The sequence below is a fragment of the Schistocerca gregaria genome, chromosome 4 (assembly GCF_023897955.1).
Source record: "Schistocerca gregaria isolate iqSchGreg1 chromosome 4, iqSchGreg1.2, whole genome shotgun sequence".
Lineage (NCBI taxonomy): Eukaryota > Metazoa > Arthropoda > Insecta > Orthoptera > Acrididae > Schistocerca > Schistocerca gregaria.
The window spans coordinates 518,773,235-518,788,493 of record NC_064923.1 but is presented as its reverse complement, the minus strand read 5'-3'; the positions used below and the strand labels follow the sequence as shown (position 1 = coordinate 518,788,493).

At 43.5% G+C, this 15,259-nt stretch overlaps 1 protein-coding gene across 1 annotated transcript in view; it reads left to right on the top strand.

Moving 5' to 3' along the window:
- The window catches only part of LOC126267197 (uncharacterized), a 237,151-nt gene that overhangs the window by 100,374 nt on the left and 121,518 nt on the right, over window positions 1–15,259 (top strand). The window lies entirely within an intron of this gene.

Here is a 15,259-nt window from a genome sequence, read left to right as displayed (position 1 = left end):
ATTCCCGCGGAGTGCATCCTTGAGATGTAAGTCGGGAGGTGCGAGATCCGAGCTGTAGGAAGGGTGACGAGCAACAGTCCAATAAGTTCGCAGACTTGTGTGATGCCTTGCGTTGTCACGGAGAAGGAGAAGTCCGTTTGCAATTTTGTGACGACGAACGCTCTAAAGCTGTTTCTTCAGTTTCCTGAGGGTAGCGCAATACATTTCTCAGTTGACCGTTGCTCTGTGAGAGAGGAAATGTAACAGGACAACCCAGAAGGCCGTTTCCATGACTTTACCGGCTGAGGGTACGACTTTGAACCTTTTCTTCGGAGGAGACATAGTGTTGCGCTACTCCGTCGATTATCGTTTTGTTTCTGATTCGAAGTGATCAACCCATGTCTCATCGCCTGTGACAATATTCGACAAAAAATTGTCAGGGTCAGCGTTATAACCTGAAAAAATTCTTACTCTGTATGGTCTCCTGCTAGGTGGCGAGGAACCCAAAGGGCGCACTCCCTTGGGTACCTCGACAGGAGTTTGCCAGCACTACCCATGTCCAGTTGAGCAGCGGCCTATTTGATTGTGATCCACTGATCACCTCGAATGAAAGCGCCCGCACTTTCCAACACTGCAAGAATCACAGCAGTTCTACGTGTTTTTTCAGAGCACTTTGGTACCTTTTTTTTATACTCGCTATTTCTGTGTGATTATAATGATCCCCTTTAATAAAATTCAGCACTGGTAAATGCACTTAATAATCTAATGTATCTCCTAAATCCGGGAGTATCTGAGTAAACGTTTCATATCTGTTTAGCTCGCACTGAAAGGACTACTTCAGTGACGCCGCTTTCGACCGTCGACATGCTATGCACATTTGTGGACAGACGATGCATGTCGTATTTTCTGTTTTTCCTTTCTGTCCCGGGACTTAGCCCAGCTGCTCCTGCATCCTCACTGTGAAAAACGGTTAAGGGCTTTTGGAGAAAATTTTGGATACGTCTGTCATTAATCCAATTTCTTTTTAATCCGCGAGAGGAAAGAAAGATTTCCACAAGACTCTGTATCTGCTCGATCTTCCCCGGTTGTCGTGGTCACTTCACCTTACGTATAAGAGAAGAGGTACAGTGATCCACAATTTACTGGAACGTACGACATCAGAATTTTTACTGTAATTCTTCCGTGATGCATGACGGCTTTCTTGTAGCTTCCAACACTGGAGTTTATGAGAATTTTCGTGATGCTCTCGCCCCCACTAAATTAGACCGTGATGAAACGTGGTGCTCTTCTTGGGATGTTCTCTATCTCCTACATTACACTACTGGCCATTAAAATTGCTACACCAAGAATAAATGCAGATGATAAACGGGTATTCTTTGGACAAATATACTAGAACTGACATGTTATTACATTTTCACGCAATTTGGGTGCATAGATCCTGAGAAATCTGCACCCAGAACAACCACCTCTGGCCTTAATAACGGCCTTGATACGCCTGGGCATTGAGTCAAACAGAGATTGGATGGCTTGTACAGGCATAGCTGCCCATGCAGCTTCAACACGATACCACAGTTCATCAACAGTTTTGACGAGCCAGTTGCTCGGCCACCACTGACCAGACGTTTTCAGTTGGTGAGAGATTTGGAGAATGTGCTGGCCAGGGCAGCAGTCAAACATTTTCTGTATCCATAAAGGCCCGTACAGGACCTGAAACACGCGGTCGTGCATTATCCTGCTGAAATGTAAGGTTTTACAGGGATCGAATGAAGGGTAGAACCACGGGTCGTAACACATCTGAAATGTAACGCCCACTGTTTAAAGTGCCGCCAGTGCGAACAAGAGGTGAATGAGACGTGTAACCAATGGCACGTCGTACCATCACGCCGGGTGATACGCCAGTATGGCGATGACGAATACACGCTTCCAATGTGCGTTCACCGCGATGTCGCCAAACACGGATGCGACCATCATGATGTTATAAACAGAACCTGGATTCATCCGTAAAAATGATGTTTTGGCATTTGTGCACCAGGTTCGTCACTGAGTACGCCATCGCAGGCGCCCCTGTCTCTGATGCAGCGTGAAGGGTAACCTCAGCCATGGTCTCTGAGCTGGTAGTCCATGCTGCTGCAAACGTCGTCGAACTGTTCGTCCAGGTGGTTGTTGTCTTGCAAATTTCCCCATCTGTTGACTCAGGGATCGAGACGTGGCTGCACGATCCGCTACAGCCATACGGATAAGATGCCTGTCATCTCGACTGCTAGTGATACGAGGCCGTTGGTATCCAGCACGGCGTTCCGTATTACCCTCCTGAACCCACCGATTCCATATTTTGCTAACATTCATTGGATCTCGACCAACACGAGCAGCAATGTCGCATTACGATTAACCGTATTCGCTTTAGGCTACAATCCTACCTTTATCGAAGTCGGAAACGTGATGGTACGCATTTCTCATCCTTACACGAGGCATCACAACAACATTTCACCAGGCATCGCCGGTCAACTGCAGTTTGTGCATGAGAAATCGGTTGGAAACTTTCCTCATGTCAGCACGTTGTAGGTGTCGCCACCGACGCCAACCTTGTGTGAATGCTCTGAAAAGCTAATCATTTGCATATCACAACATCTTCTTCCTAACGGTTAAATTTCGCGTCTGTAGCACGTCATCTTCGTGGTGTAGCAATTTTAATAGCCATTAGTTTACTTCTACCTCTAGTGGCCCCTATCTCACGAGCAATCCTCGTTAGTTTCAAGAAGGTTTTGTGAACCACTTAATTCGTGCGTGAATAACATTTTCGTAGAATACTTCCAACGAGTTTAGTCCGTCATGTGCATTTTCTGTAGACACAGTCTAGCTTTCACTTTTCCCGTTCAAGTAGTGGTACTCTGAATTGTCAGTGAACTTGTAACGTACCGAGAAGCTCTTCTCTTGCAGGGGTGGCAAGCTTAAAGCTACAGCGAAAATAAAGAACAGAAAAAGTGCAATGACTGCATATCTCTCTCAAGCTTGTGGTAGCTATCTCCAGCTTTTCAGGGGCGGACGAGCGAGCTGCGTCGGCCGTGGAGCGACCTTACCTGGCCTGTTGTGTTATCTGCTGCGTACACCTTGCAACCTGCTGCGTGACCGCTATTCTCCCGGTATGCAGGCACCGCCGGCCTCTGTCCTGTCTCGTTGTGTGTCCGCTGCTGAGAAGGAGAACACCGCCCGAAAGCTTAAAATGTCAGCGCGGAAGCGTGTAACACAGGATTCATAAGTCAGACACGCTCACAAATATACAAACATTTTTTGGAGGAAAGAATCGTCGCAATTCTGATTAATTATGTTGTTCTCCTAGTTTTTGGAAATATATGTCCAGTAGAGTCTTCACTTGTATATGTCAAAACTCATTGGTCATACTGGCGTCTTCGGATGCAGCTGACATTTATTCATTTTGGATGTTGACTAAACAAATGAATCGCTATGTAAAACCAAAGCAGTGTTGCCATAAAAGCAGTAAACGAACCAGGCGGAAGGGAAAACATTGGTCTAAAGGAACGAGAGTGACAGAAAATACAAAACAGCAAAGCAGGAAAGTCTAGACGAGGAATGCAGGGATGCGGAAGTTTGCTTAACTATAGGAAAGATAGAGACAGCCAATAGGAAAGGTAAAGAGATTTCTGGGGCAAGCGGAAGCAGCTGTGTGATTATCGAGAGTTCGTATTGCAACCCAGTACTAAGAAAGAAGGGAATGCTGAAGTTGGAGGAAACACATACAGGGTGTTACAAAAAGGTACGGCCAAACTTTCAGGAAACATTCCTCACACACAAAGAAAGAAAATATGTTATGTGGACATGTGTCCGGAAACGCTTACTTTCCTTGTTAGAACTCATTTTATTACTTCTCTTCAAATCACATTAATCATGGAATGGAAACACACAGCAACAGAACGTACCAGCGTGACTTCAAACACTTTGTTACAGGAAATGTTCAAAATGTCCTCCGTTAGCGAGGATACATGCATCCACCCTACGCCGCATGGAATCCCTGATGCACTGATGCACCCCTTGAGAATGGGGTATTGTATCACAGCCGTCCACAATACGAGCACGAAGAGTTTCTACATTTGGTATTAGGGTTGCGTAGACAAGAGCTTTCAAATGCCCCCATAAATGAAAGTCAAGAGGGTTGAGGCCAGGAGAGCGTGGGGGCCATGGAATTGGTCTGCCTCTACCAATCCATCGGTCACCGAATCTGTTGTTGAGAAGCGTACGAACACTTCGACTGAAATGTGCAGGAGCTCCATCGTGCATGAACCACATGTTGTGTCGTACTTGTAAAGGCACATGTTCTAGCAGCACAGGTAGAGAAAGCCATATGAAATCATGATAACGTGCTCCTTTGAGCGTACATACTGACGAAACTAAAATGAGCTCTAACATGGAAATTAAGCGTTTCCGGACACATGGCCACATAACATCTTTTCTTTATTCGTGTGTGAGGAATGTTTCCTGAAAGTTTCGCCGTACCTTTTTGTAACACCCTGTATAAGAGCTGCACAAGGGAAATGAAAGCAGTGTCGTAGAAAGGACGGAAGAAGTAAATGAGATTATGTAGGTAGATATGATACTACCATAACAGTTTGACAGATCACTGGAAGAAATAAATTGAGAGATGGTCCCTCAAACAGACCGCATTCCCTCTGAAGATTGAAACTCTTGGGAGAGCCAGTCATGACAAAATTATTCCTCTGCTACGTTTTTGCTTGAAAGTAAGTGATAATCAACGAAATATATTGTAATTCCTAAATGCACTTTACTGTGAGGCGTTACGCTCTCGTCTTTTCTTCGGTCTTGTTGATCAAACAGGCGTTCACTGGGTCGATTATTTCTTGGTTTTTCTTTTGCCCATAACATCATGTCTGTCACAAGAAACGATTTTGGACAACTGCCCGAAACTGAAAGATCAGCGAGCATTTAAATAGCATTTACGAAAAGAAGCACTCTTTTGTATCAGTCGCTTCCACAGAGATGATGTTTGATCAGCTGACTCATGAGGTGGTAGAAGCACTATCCCCAGGAACGGAATATTCGTTACTTTTGTCACCCCCCCCCCCCCCCCTGTCCTTAATGTCGATTCACAGTTTTCACTTTTCGAGAGGGCGACGTTACCCCGAGTTCGCGTTTTCCGGAATATACTGGTAAGAGTTTGCAGCCACACCATGAGCACAGTTGCAGTTTAAGGAACATTACGTAATGCCGAGACGTCTCTAGTGCCACAGCATCTTTTAAGGGAACCTGTGTCAGCTCAGAGGTTTGTGACGTAATGGAGTTAATCCCGTTTCCTAGTAAGCGTCGTCGCTGCGCGGTTTGTTTCGCTCAGAACTGTGTCAGTAACGGGACTCGATCGGAGACCTTTGAGGCTGGAATGCAGACGCGCCTCGTAAATGCAGTGGGGTCTGGCGGTCGGTCAAGGACTGCTGTATGCCGCTCCTCCGTGTGATGCCTTCCCTCGGGCGGCGCTTGTGAATTCGACGTGTGCCTTTGAAAGCATTTTGATTTGCATTTCAGTCACTAACCGAATCAGCAACCACTAACGTAGCGTGAAGTTCGTGCAAAAGAGAACTTTCAATAACGTTTCGTGTCAGTATGTGTGCCATATTTTATTTGATTCCGGAAGTCTCATATACGTAGGCTAGGAGTTAATGTCTTACAGTGAACAACATACAACATCTACGGTCTCCTTCGACGATTGAAGAAGTGGTCCGACAATCTTTTCAGTAGTCCTTATTCCTGCATTCCTCTTAACCTACGTATGTTTTTCTTTCCTTTTGATTAATAATTTATCTCATATTTCATCCTCGATTTTCTATCATTTTAAGCTCGTTTACTTTCCATATCGCTGCCTTATCTTCTGAAGTGCGAATGAACTTACGACACTTCATTCCTGTTTTGGAAGAACAGGGTTCATGTCTACATCTGGTTATCTCGCTCTAGGTTTTCGTGATTCTCTGAGTCACCTAAGGCTGACGTGACCGTGGTCCCCTCAACAACCCCAATCATTCTGTATGTGTATCACTGTTGAACTGAAGTTGCGCTCCTTCTGTAGTTACATCTTGCCCAAAGAAACGGTATACTACTTGCCTTTGCTTTCAGTTACGATGCTTCCTTATCTGCGTATCAAGCAATACGTTTCATTATTTCATGTGAGGGTGTACTTGTACTTACTTGTCTGACTAAATAATTTCCGTGAATTTTATGGGGTAGTTAAAAAGATTTTCTGCCACAGATCAGCATGTAAATTCAGTTTTCGTAGTGATATTTTTGTTCTGAGTTTCATATCGCGTAAAAGGCCTAATTTCATTGTTTTACTATGATTCCGTTCACATAGTCTTGTCGTATCACCATCTATTGATTTAGGTTTTCTGTAATTTCCCTAAATCGCTTCTGTCAAATGCCGGGATGGTTTCTTTCCAACGTATAGCCAACTTACTTCCCCATCCTTCCCTAACCCGATGAGACTGATGACCTCGCTCTTTAGTCACTACTCCCCCCCCCCCCCCAAATGAACCAACCACCCAACCACCACAATCGAAAAGCATATCTACTTGAAACCACATAACCAACGTACTAATGACCTGTTTATTACTTACTTAATATTATCTGAGTGTTTAAGTCTTTTAATTGATGTCAATCTTTGACTGCAAGTGCTTTTTTGCGGTCAAAGAGTGATACAGATTTTAAATTATGTGAGTAATTTCACATTATTCCTTCTGGTACTTCTGCAGATCAGACCTTACATTCAAATTTGAAATATTTTAGCACACACTGCAGGCTCTCTTTTGTTTTTCTTTAATAATTCGTCATTGCCAAGGCGTAATACTGTCTTCTAAAATCATACTGTGGGTATGCCTTGAAAGAATTGGGGATTTCCGCTACCACACCGAAACACAAGTTCTGTGGTACTCGTTGGTACACAATCAACTGCACATCATTGCATGTATAATGGATGACCCAGGAGGAATGAACAATGTTCAGGGATATGACAGAAACGATCATTGGAAATAAAACTTCTAGTAAACATAGGGTTCATCTTCGATACTGTGAAATAAATATCCGTTACTACAAGGTCTTTGCTTTCCATAGTTAGTGAGTTAGATAGCTTAATGTTCCATGGATCATCTGCATGATAATTTGTAATGATGTGTAACGAGTCATTTTAAATACATGTCACAACTTAATTTTTAAATGTTGTTACATGCTGAATAATTTTTTTATTTTATCTTTTAACTTACCTTTTTAAAATATCTACAGACGTCTGTTAGTACTTTCTACCCACCACCTTCTACACATTACATTAATAGAAGTTCCTCTACAGAACAGAAAGAGTTGCCAGCAAGAAACATTTTTAGTTTGTTTTCAAATTTTACTTTGCTATATCCCTGTGTAAGTTATCAAAATTTTTGTCGCAGCATTGTGCACGCCTTTTTGTTTTAAAGAGAGCCTTAATGTGGAGTAATTAATGTCATTTTTACTTCTGACGCTGTAATTATGTACATCATTATTCCTTTTGAACTTTAGCTAGATTATTTGCAACAAATTTCGTGGAGCAAATTGCGAAACGGAAGTCTACAAAATGCCGGTAGGTGTGTGCCATGTATTAACCTTACGGCACGTTTCTAAGCAATGAAGACTTTCTCTCTTAAAGAAAATTTGCAAAATATGTCAGTTTATCGATTTGTCTCTCCCCAAGATTTGCAATAATTCGAAGTGCAAATGTGACTGAACTAAGCTGTTTTACGAGTTCCAAGATGAGCTTTTTCTATCTTAAATTCTCATCAGTACCTAAGAATTTTGGAGCTTACAACTTATTTATTATTTCCCCACCACGTGTTACACCTATCATCAGTGTAGTACCCCTAGATGTGCAGAAATGAATACGTTGTGTCATTTTAAAACTGAGGTGGAAACCATTCATAGAAAACTAGTCAGTGATAATTTTAAGAACATGTTTACCATTTCTTATGTATCTGTGTGTTCGCTCGGATTGATTACAATACTAGTTTCATAAAAAAGAACTAATTCTTCTTGTTTTACGTCTTATGGAAGATCGTTTCCATAAATATGAGAAACAATAATGGACACAACACTAAGCCTTGAGGAGCCCAGTACATGTTTTCTCGCCAATCAGCATGAAGTCCCAGGACTACATTGATTTAATTAGTAACCACAACTTTCTCCATTCTTTTGGTTATATATGACATTATCCTATGGCTGTTTTTGCCATCAGTCCCAAAGAACTTCAATTTATGTAGGAAAATATTGTGATTCACGCAATTAAATGCCTTAGATAAGCCACAAAAAATTCCAACCGGCGCTGTTTTATTACTTAAAGCTTGTAAAATTTGGTGAGTGAAATGTAAATGGCTGTCTGAGGATAACAACTCTTCTGAAATCCAGATTTCGAGAAATGGTAGTAGGGACCAAACCAAGAACACAATGTCCAGCAAACATGGACTCTAGTGCATACCTTAAGATCTACGAGCTTTGTATATCTTCGCTACTGTGAAAAACATTTCTTCTACTGAACATGAGCTCTTAGTTCATATGACACACACTTTAGAGATCATATGTACTAGAACTTTTCGCTTCGAATGATCGTGCCTGTCATATTCCTGAATACTGACCATTCTTTCGTGGGACACTCTGTATAATTTCAGCATCAGCTCTCAGATGAATGAAATTGCGATGTGCTTCATTTCCTCCTCGCTCTGGAGAAAATTTGGACTTTCGCTACAGCCTGGGTTGTTACATGAACATGGTCTACAGTCAGGTACATGTTCAATCCAGGTACTTGAATCGCCCTTAGATGGTATTTTTAAAGGCAATGTACGTTACACCGAGAACGTTTTTAGGCCGAGATGTAACAGAAGAGCGGCAAGAACTCTTAAACTTGGTGATTAGACGTTATGCAACTCGCTCAGTACCGAGTGAAAGCGTAAGTCTTTTATGAACGTGACTTGTCGTTTTCTCGTTCCTATCTCACCGCAACATGAATACACCTTGTCGCTATAGAGACATGCGTGTTAACCTCCCCATCCGAGTTATTAGACACCATCAACAGTTCGCTATAATTTCGACAAACAACAAATTATGAAAAGTATTGGGAATCAATTCACCTTATCTCTTGAGTACACTTGCGCAGTGCTGCAGACAACAACGATTAATACTCAAGGGGCCTACTCTTTTGCTAAGTAAGCGTTACAAGGGATTACGATAAAGTTACTGAATGGTCTCTACAGTGATGCAACGTTTCGATTATTTAACATTTTCTATTATACACCAATGTTCTAAAGTATACGGACACTTATGGAAGCACCTTCTACATCTACATTTACATAGATACTCCGCAAGTCACCGTACGGTGTGTGGCGGAGGCTACCCTGCACCACTTCCATTCATTTCCTTTCATGTTATACTCGCAAATAGAGCGGGGAAAAACGACTGCCTAAATGCCTCTGTATGAGCCCTAATTTCTCCCCCTAATTTCTCCTATCTTCATGCTCTTTGCGCGCAATGTAAGTTGGCTGCGGTAGATTCGTTCACTACTCAGCTTCAAGTGCCAGTTCTCTAAATTTTTTCAACAGTGTTTCTCGAAATGATCGTCGCCTTCCCTTCAGGGATTCCCATCTCAGATCCCGGAGTATCTCCGTACCACTTACGTGTTGCTCAGACCTACCGGTAACACTTCTAGCAGCCCGCCTATGAATTACTTAGATGTCTTCCTTCTACCCGACCTGGTATAGATAGCACCAGCGTCCTTCATGCGGTCTCGGATGAACAACTCTTTCCTAAAATTCCCCCAATAAACCAAACAGTCGCCTTCCCTACCACAGTTCCCACATGCTCGTGCCATCTCATACCGCTTTGCAACGTAATGCTCAGATATTTAAACGACTTGATTGTGTCAAGCAGGACACTAATAATACTGCATCCGAACATTAAACGTTTATTCTTTCTACTCATCTGCATTAACTTCATTTTTTCTACATTTGGGGGTAACTGTCATTCATCACACCAACATGAAATTTTGTTTAAGTCGTCTTGTATCTTCCTACAGTCTCTAAACGTCGACACCTTCCGTACACCACCTCATCATCAGCAAACAAACTGTCCGCCAAATCATTTATATATATAGAGAACAACAGCGGTCCTATTGCTTATCTCTGGGGCACCCCTGACGATACCTTTGTCTCCGATGAACACTCGCCGTCGAGGACAATATACGGGTTTTATTGCTTAAGAAGTCTTCGAGTCATTCACATATCTGTGAACTTATTCCATATGATAGTACCTTCGTTAACAACATGCAGTAGGGTATCGGAATTCCTCAACAGCTGAAACGAGAGAACACAATAATGTCAGATGCTGGGGTTTGGAGTGAAGTTGATGTTCTAGTTAATCTCAGACGTATTCCATTGGGTTCAGGTCAGATCTCTAGTCAGACCAGTCCATTTCAGCAATATTATCTCCCTCAAACTATTGTCTTCAGAGGCCGCGTTATGACAAAGTGCATTTCATTGCCGATACAATCATTGCACACAGTAAAATGGGTTCATATCCTTCCGCATTTAGGATTTTCGTTAAGTGCAATAAGTGGAGCGCACCCTAACGATGAAACACATCCCCGTACCGTGATAACACCTTCTCTCTACCCCAGGTAACGTTCCCCAGGCTTTCTCCAAATCCAAACCATTCTGTCATGCTGCCACGGGGCGTTCATAACTCAAATCACTCGTTGCCAGTGCCGTTCCTCTCTACACCATCTCAAGTGTGCCTTAGATGGAGTTGCAACATATTTCTCTTAACTCCCTACACACAGTCACTGTGCTAGCTGGACCGCTCATAGCGCTTTGGAGTTCACGTGTGATTCCTTCCGCTCATTTCATGTTGTTTTTTACAATCAACCTCCGCAATGTTGGGCGGTCGCTGCCCGCAAGTACGAGAGCTCTGCCTGCTCTTGGTTTAGCTGTCGTTCTTTCGCGCCTCTGCTTCACAATCACGTCCCCGACAGCGGCATGGGCATTTCTAGAAGTGAAGAGTCCTGGCAAATTAAAACTGTATGCCAGACCGAGAAGGAACTCCGACCTTTACCTTTGGCTGGCAAGGCTCTATCGAGGTTACGATTTCGAGTCTTGATCTGGCACACAATTTTGGTCTTCCATTAATTTTCATATCAACGCACACTCCGCTGCAGAGTGAAAACTTTAGTGTGTTGGAATTCTCTGATGGATTTGTTACTCAGGTGACATCCAACGTCTTGTCCACGTTCAAAGTGACTCAACGCTCCCGACCGACCCATTCTCTTGCTGTTGCTTCTCTACCGACCACAAAAAACTCCCTGCCTCCTTTTATACCGGCGGGACGTATAGTTCGTCAATTCCGTAATACATAGTTTGGCCAGATCGTTCATGTTTACTATTAAAAACAGTCTTGATCACAATTTATTTAGTACGGTGACCGTTTTCGACCACTACTGTGGTCATCTTCCGACCAATGAGTAAGACCCTCCTTCTGCTGATTCTGCTAGTGGTCGAAACGGGTCACAGTACTAAATTAATTGTGATGAAGACTGTTATTAATAGTAAATATTTGTAACATATTGATCACTGTCACTCCCATAATGTATTCAAAAGATCGTTTATGTCTCTGGTCAATGTTAAGTTTCGCAGAAAATTTAGAACAATCCGTTTTTGCTGTATCGTACTGTAGTTTACCCACCTCCATTCATCATGTAGACCCCCACAGAGTAAAACAATCTGCATATAGTGGTGGATGCGGTCCCTAAGGACAGTTGCATACTTACGTTGATCCATTGCATCCTCCAGAATGACGAGATCATCCAGAGAATGCACGAAAACATTCCGAAGACCATAACGCTTTATCCTGCGGCGTGGACCAAAAATGTTCAAATGTGTGTGAAATATTAGGGGACTTAACTGCTAAGGTCATCAGTCCCTAAGCTTACACACTACTTATCCTAAATTATCCTAAGGACAAACACACACACCGATGCCCGAGGAAGGACTGGAACCCCCGCCTGGACCAGCCGCACAGTCCATGACTGCAGCGCCTAAGACCGCTCGGCCAGTCCCGCGCGGCAGGCGTGGACACTTCCGTCGATTGTTGGCGTGCAAATTCCAGCCTTCGTTGCCGATGAACAACTGTCAACATCGGTGCATGTACCTGGTCCCTCCTGCGGAGGCCTATACGCAGAAAAGTTCGCTGAACGCTCGTTGAGGAGGCACTGTTGGTAGCCACTTGGTTCATCTCGGTGATCAGTTCCTCAACACCGGCACGTCTATTTGCCGGCACACATCTCAACAGCTGTCGTTCTCCTCTAAGACCAATGGCGCACCACAGTTGCCTCGGAGCCGATTTGGGTAGCTTCATTTTGTCATGCACGATATACTTCAACCGCGGCGGCACACGAATACTTTACAAACTTGGCTGTTTCGGAAATGTTTCTACCCTTGGCTCGAAAGCCAATGATGGTGACCTTTTGTACGTCAGATAATTAGCTCCGATTCCTTATTACGACAACCTCAGCACTTCTTTCCGCCACCGCCACCCGCCCACCCTCCTCTCGCAGAAACGCTTTATATTTCCTCCACTGCTAGTGCTTCCACGTGCTGTCTGTGAGTGGTTGCAGCACGTTGACGTTGAACACAGGTAGTGGTCATATGAATGTGACTGGACCGTGTATCTCTATGTCGTGTACTGAAGAGTAGAGATGACAGTTGTTTGATGAAAGTTATGTCTTTTCAAAGCCATGATGTCGAAACGCGAGTACAGTGTCAGGCTGACACACTGTGAGACCACGCCTTCAGACGTCACGGCAGAGCAGACAGTAGCGGTGAGGCCGGAGCTATTGGCGGTGCTCGGTCGTTTTAAATGTGAAGGCCGCTGTCAGGGCACAGGTAGCGAGCGGGGGGCTTCCGTCGCAGGCCGGAAGCTTCGCATATCGAGGCGCGTCAGGTGGAGTGCGCGCAACTGCTGCTGTGGATGCAGAGTTACCATACAACTTGTCTCAATGATACTTAAACTTCGAAGCAATTCAGTGCCTGTTCCTAACGAAAGAGAATTTCTGCAGACATGGAAGTACTATTAGTTGCTAGAGTTCTCGCGAATTATTGTTGGCCCCGTCACTTGTTTTACAATCCGGTACAATATCTGATCAGAAATGTTGTGCATCCGTATTTAATGCGAAACTGATCACAAGATGCACGAGAGATGTGCCCTCAAGGGTGAGTATTGTGCTGCCAGCAGAGAAGCAGTAACAATAGAATGAGTAAATCGGGAGATCTCAGTGATTTCGAATGCGGTCTAGTCATTGGTTGTCACCTGAGTAACAGGTGTATCTCTTCTGAAGCTGGCCACGACTGCGAAGTAGTCTCGCGAAGGAACAGCCACAGCTAAACCAGAACCACGCATATCTCATGTACTGGTGGACAGAGTCCGTCGAGCATTGCGGAAGGTGGTTGTAAAAGATCACAAGAGATCATGGAAGGACTCACTAGCAAATACCAAAGTGCTCCTAGCAGTTCAGTTACGGGGTGTAAAGTGCGGCGACACTGGACGGTGGATGACTGGAAACGAGTAATTTGGAGTAATGAATAACCTGCAGCAATCCGATGGAAAGTTCCCGGTTTGAAGGAAGACTGCGCAACGTTACCGGGCATCATATGATGGCTATCAGTGAGATACAGACGTGGTGTTTCAAGCGGTAGGGAGCTGTTTACTCACTGGTAAGGTGCTAGGACCACGAAATATACTTAATCAGTACTTCATTGTTACAAACAATTAAAACCCGTTACAAAGGCCGAAGTAGATAATTTAACAGTACATGCATTGATGACTAGGTATTTAAAGTCAAGATTCTCCACATCAGTAAACACAATACGTAAAACGCATGGGAGCATCTACATCTACAACTACATGGATTCCCTGCGAATCACGTTTAAGTGTGTGGCAGAGGGTTCATCCAACCATTTTCACAATTCTCTATTATTCCAATCTCGCATAGCGCGCGGAAAGAATGAGCACCTATATCTTTCCGTACGAGCTCTGATTTCCCTTATTTTATCGTGATGATCGTTCCTCCCTATGTGGGCCGGTGTCAACAAAATATTTTCGCATTCGGAGGAGAAAGTTGGTGAACGGAATTTCGTGAGAAGATTCCATCACAACGAAAAACGCCTCTCTTTTAATGATGTCCATCCCAAATCCTGTATCATTTCTGTGACACTCTCTCCCCTGTTGTTGCTGTTGTGGTCTTCAGTCCTGAGACTGGTTTGATGCAGCTCTCCATGCTACTCTATCCTGTGCAAGTTTCTTCATCTCCCAGTACCTACCGCAACCTACATCCTTCTTAATCTGCTTAGTGTATTCATCTCTTGGTCTCCCTCTACGATTTTTACCCTCCACGCTGCCCTCCAATACTAAATTGGTGATCCCTTGATGCCTCAGAACATGTCCTACCAACCGATCCCTTCTTCTGGTCAAGTTGTGCCACAATCTTCTCTTCTCCGCAATCCGATTCAATACTTCCTTATTAGTTATGTGATCTACCCATCTAATCTCCAGCTTTCTTCTGTAGCACCACATTTAGAAACCTTCTGTTCTCTTCATGTCCAAACTAGTTACCGTCCATGATTCACTTCCATACATGGCTACACTCCATACAAATACTTTCAGAAATGACTTCCTAACACTTAAATCTATACTCGATGTTAACAAATTTCTCTTCTTCAGAAACGCTTTCCTTGCCATTGCCAGTCTACATTTTATATCCTCTTTACTTCGACTATCATCAGTTATTTTACTCCCCAAATAGCAAAACACCTTTACTTCTTTGAGTGTCTCATTTCCTAAACTAATTCTCTCAGTATCACCAGGCTTAATTCGACTACATTCCATTATTCTCGTTTTGCTTTTGTTGATGTTCATCTTATATCCTCCTTTCAAGACACTATCCATTCCGTTCAACTGCTCTTCCAAGTTTTTTGCTGTCTCTGACAGAATTACGATGTCATCGGCGAACCTCAAGGTTTTTATTTCTTCTCCATGGATTCTAATAGCTACTCAATATACAGATTGAATAACATCAGGGAGAGACTGCAACCCTTTCTCACTCCCTTCCCAACCACTGCCTCCCTTTTATGTCCCTCGACTTTAATAACTGCCATCTGGTTTCTGTACAAATTGTAAATAGCCTTTCGCTCCCTGTATTTTACCCCTG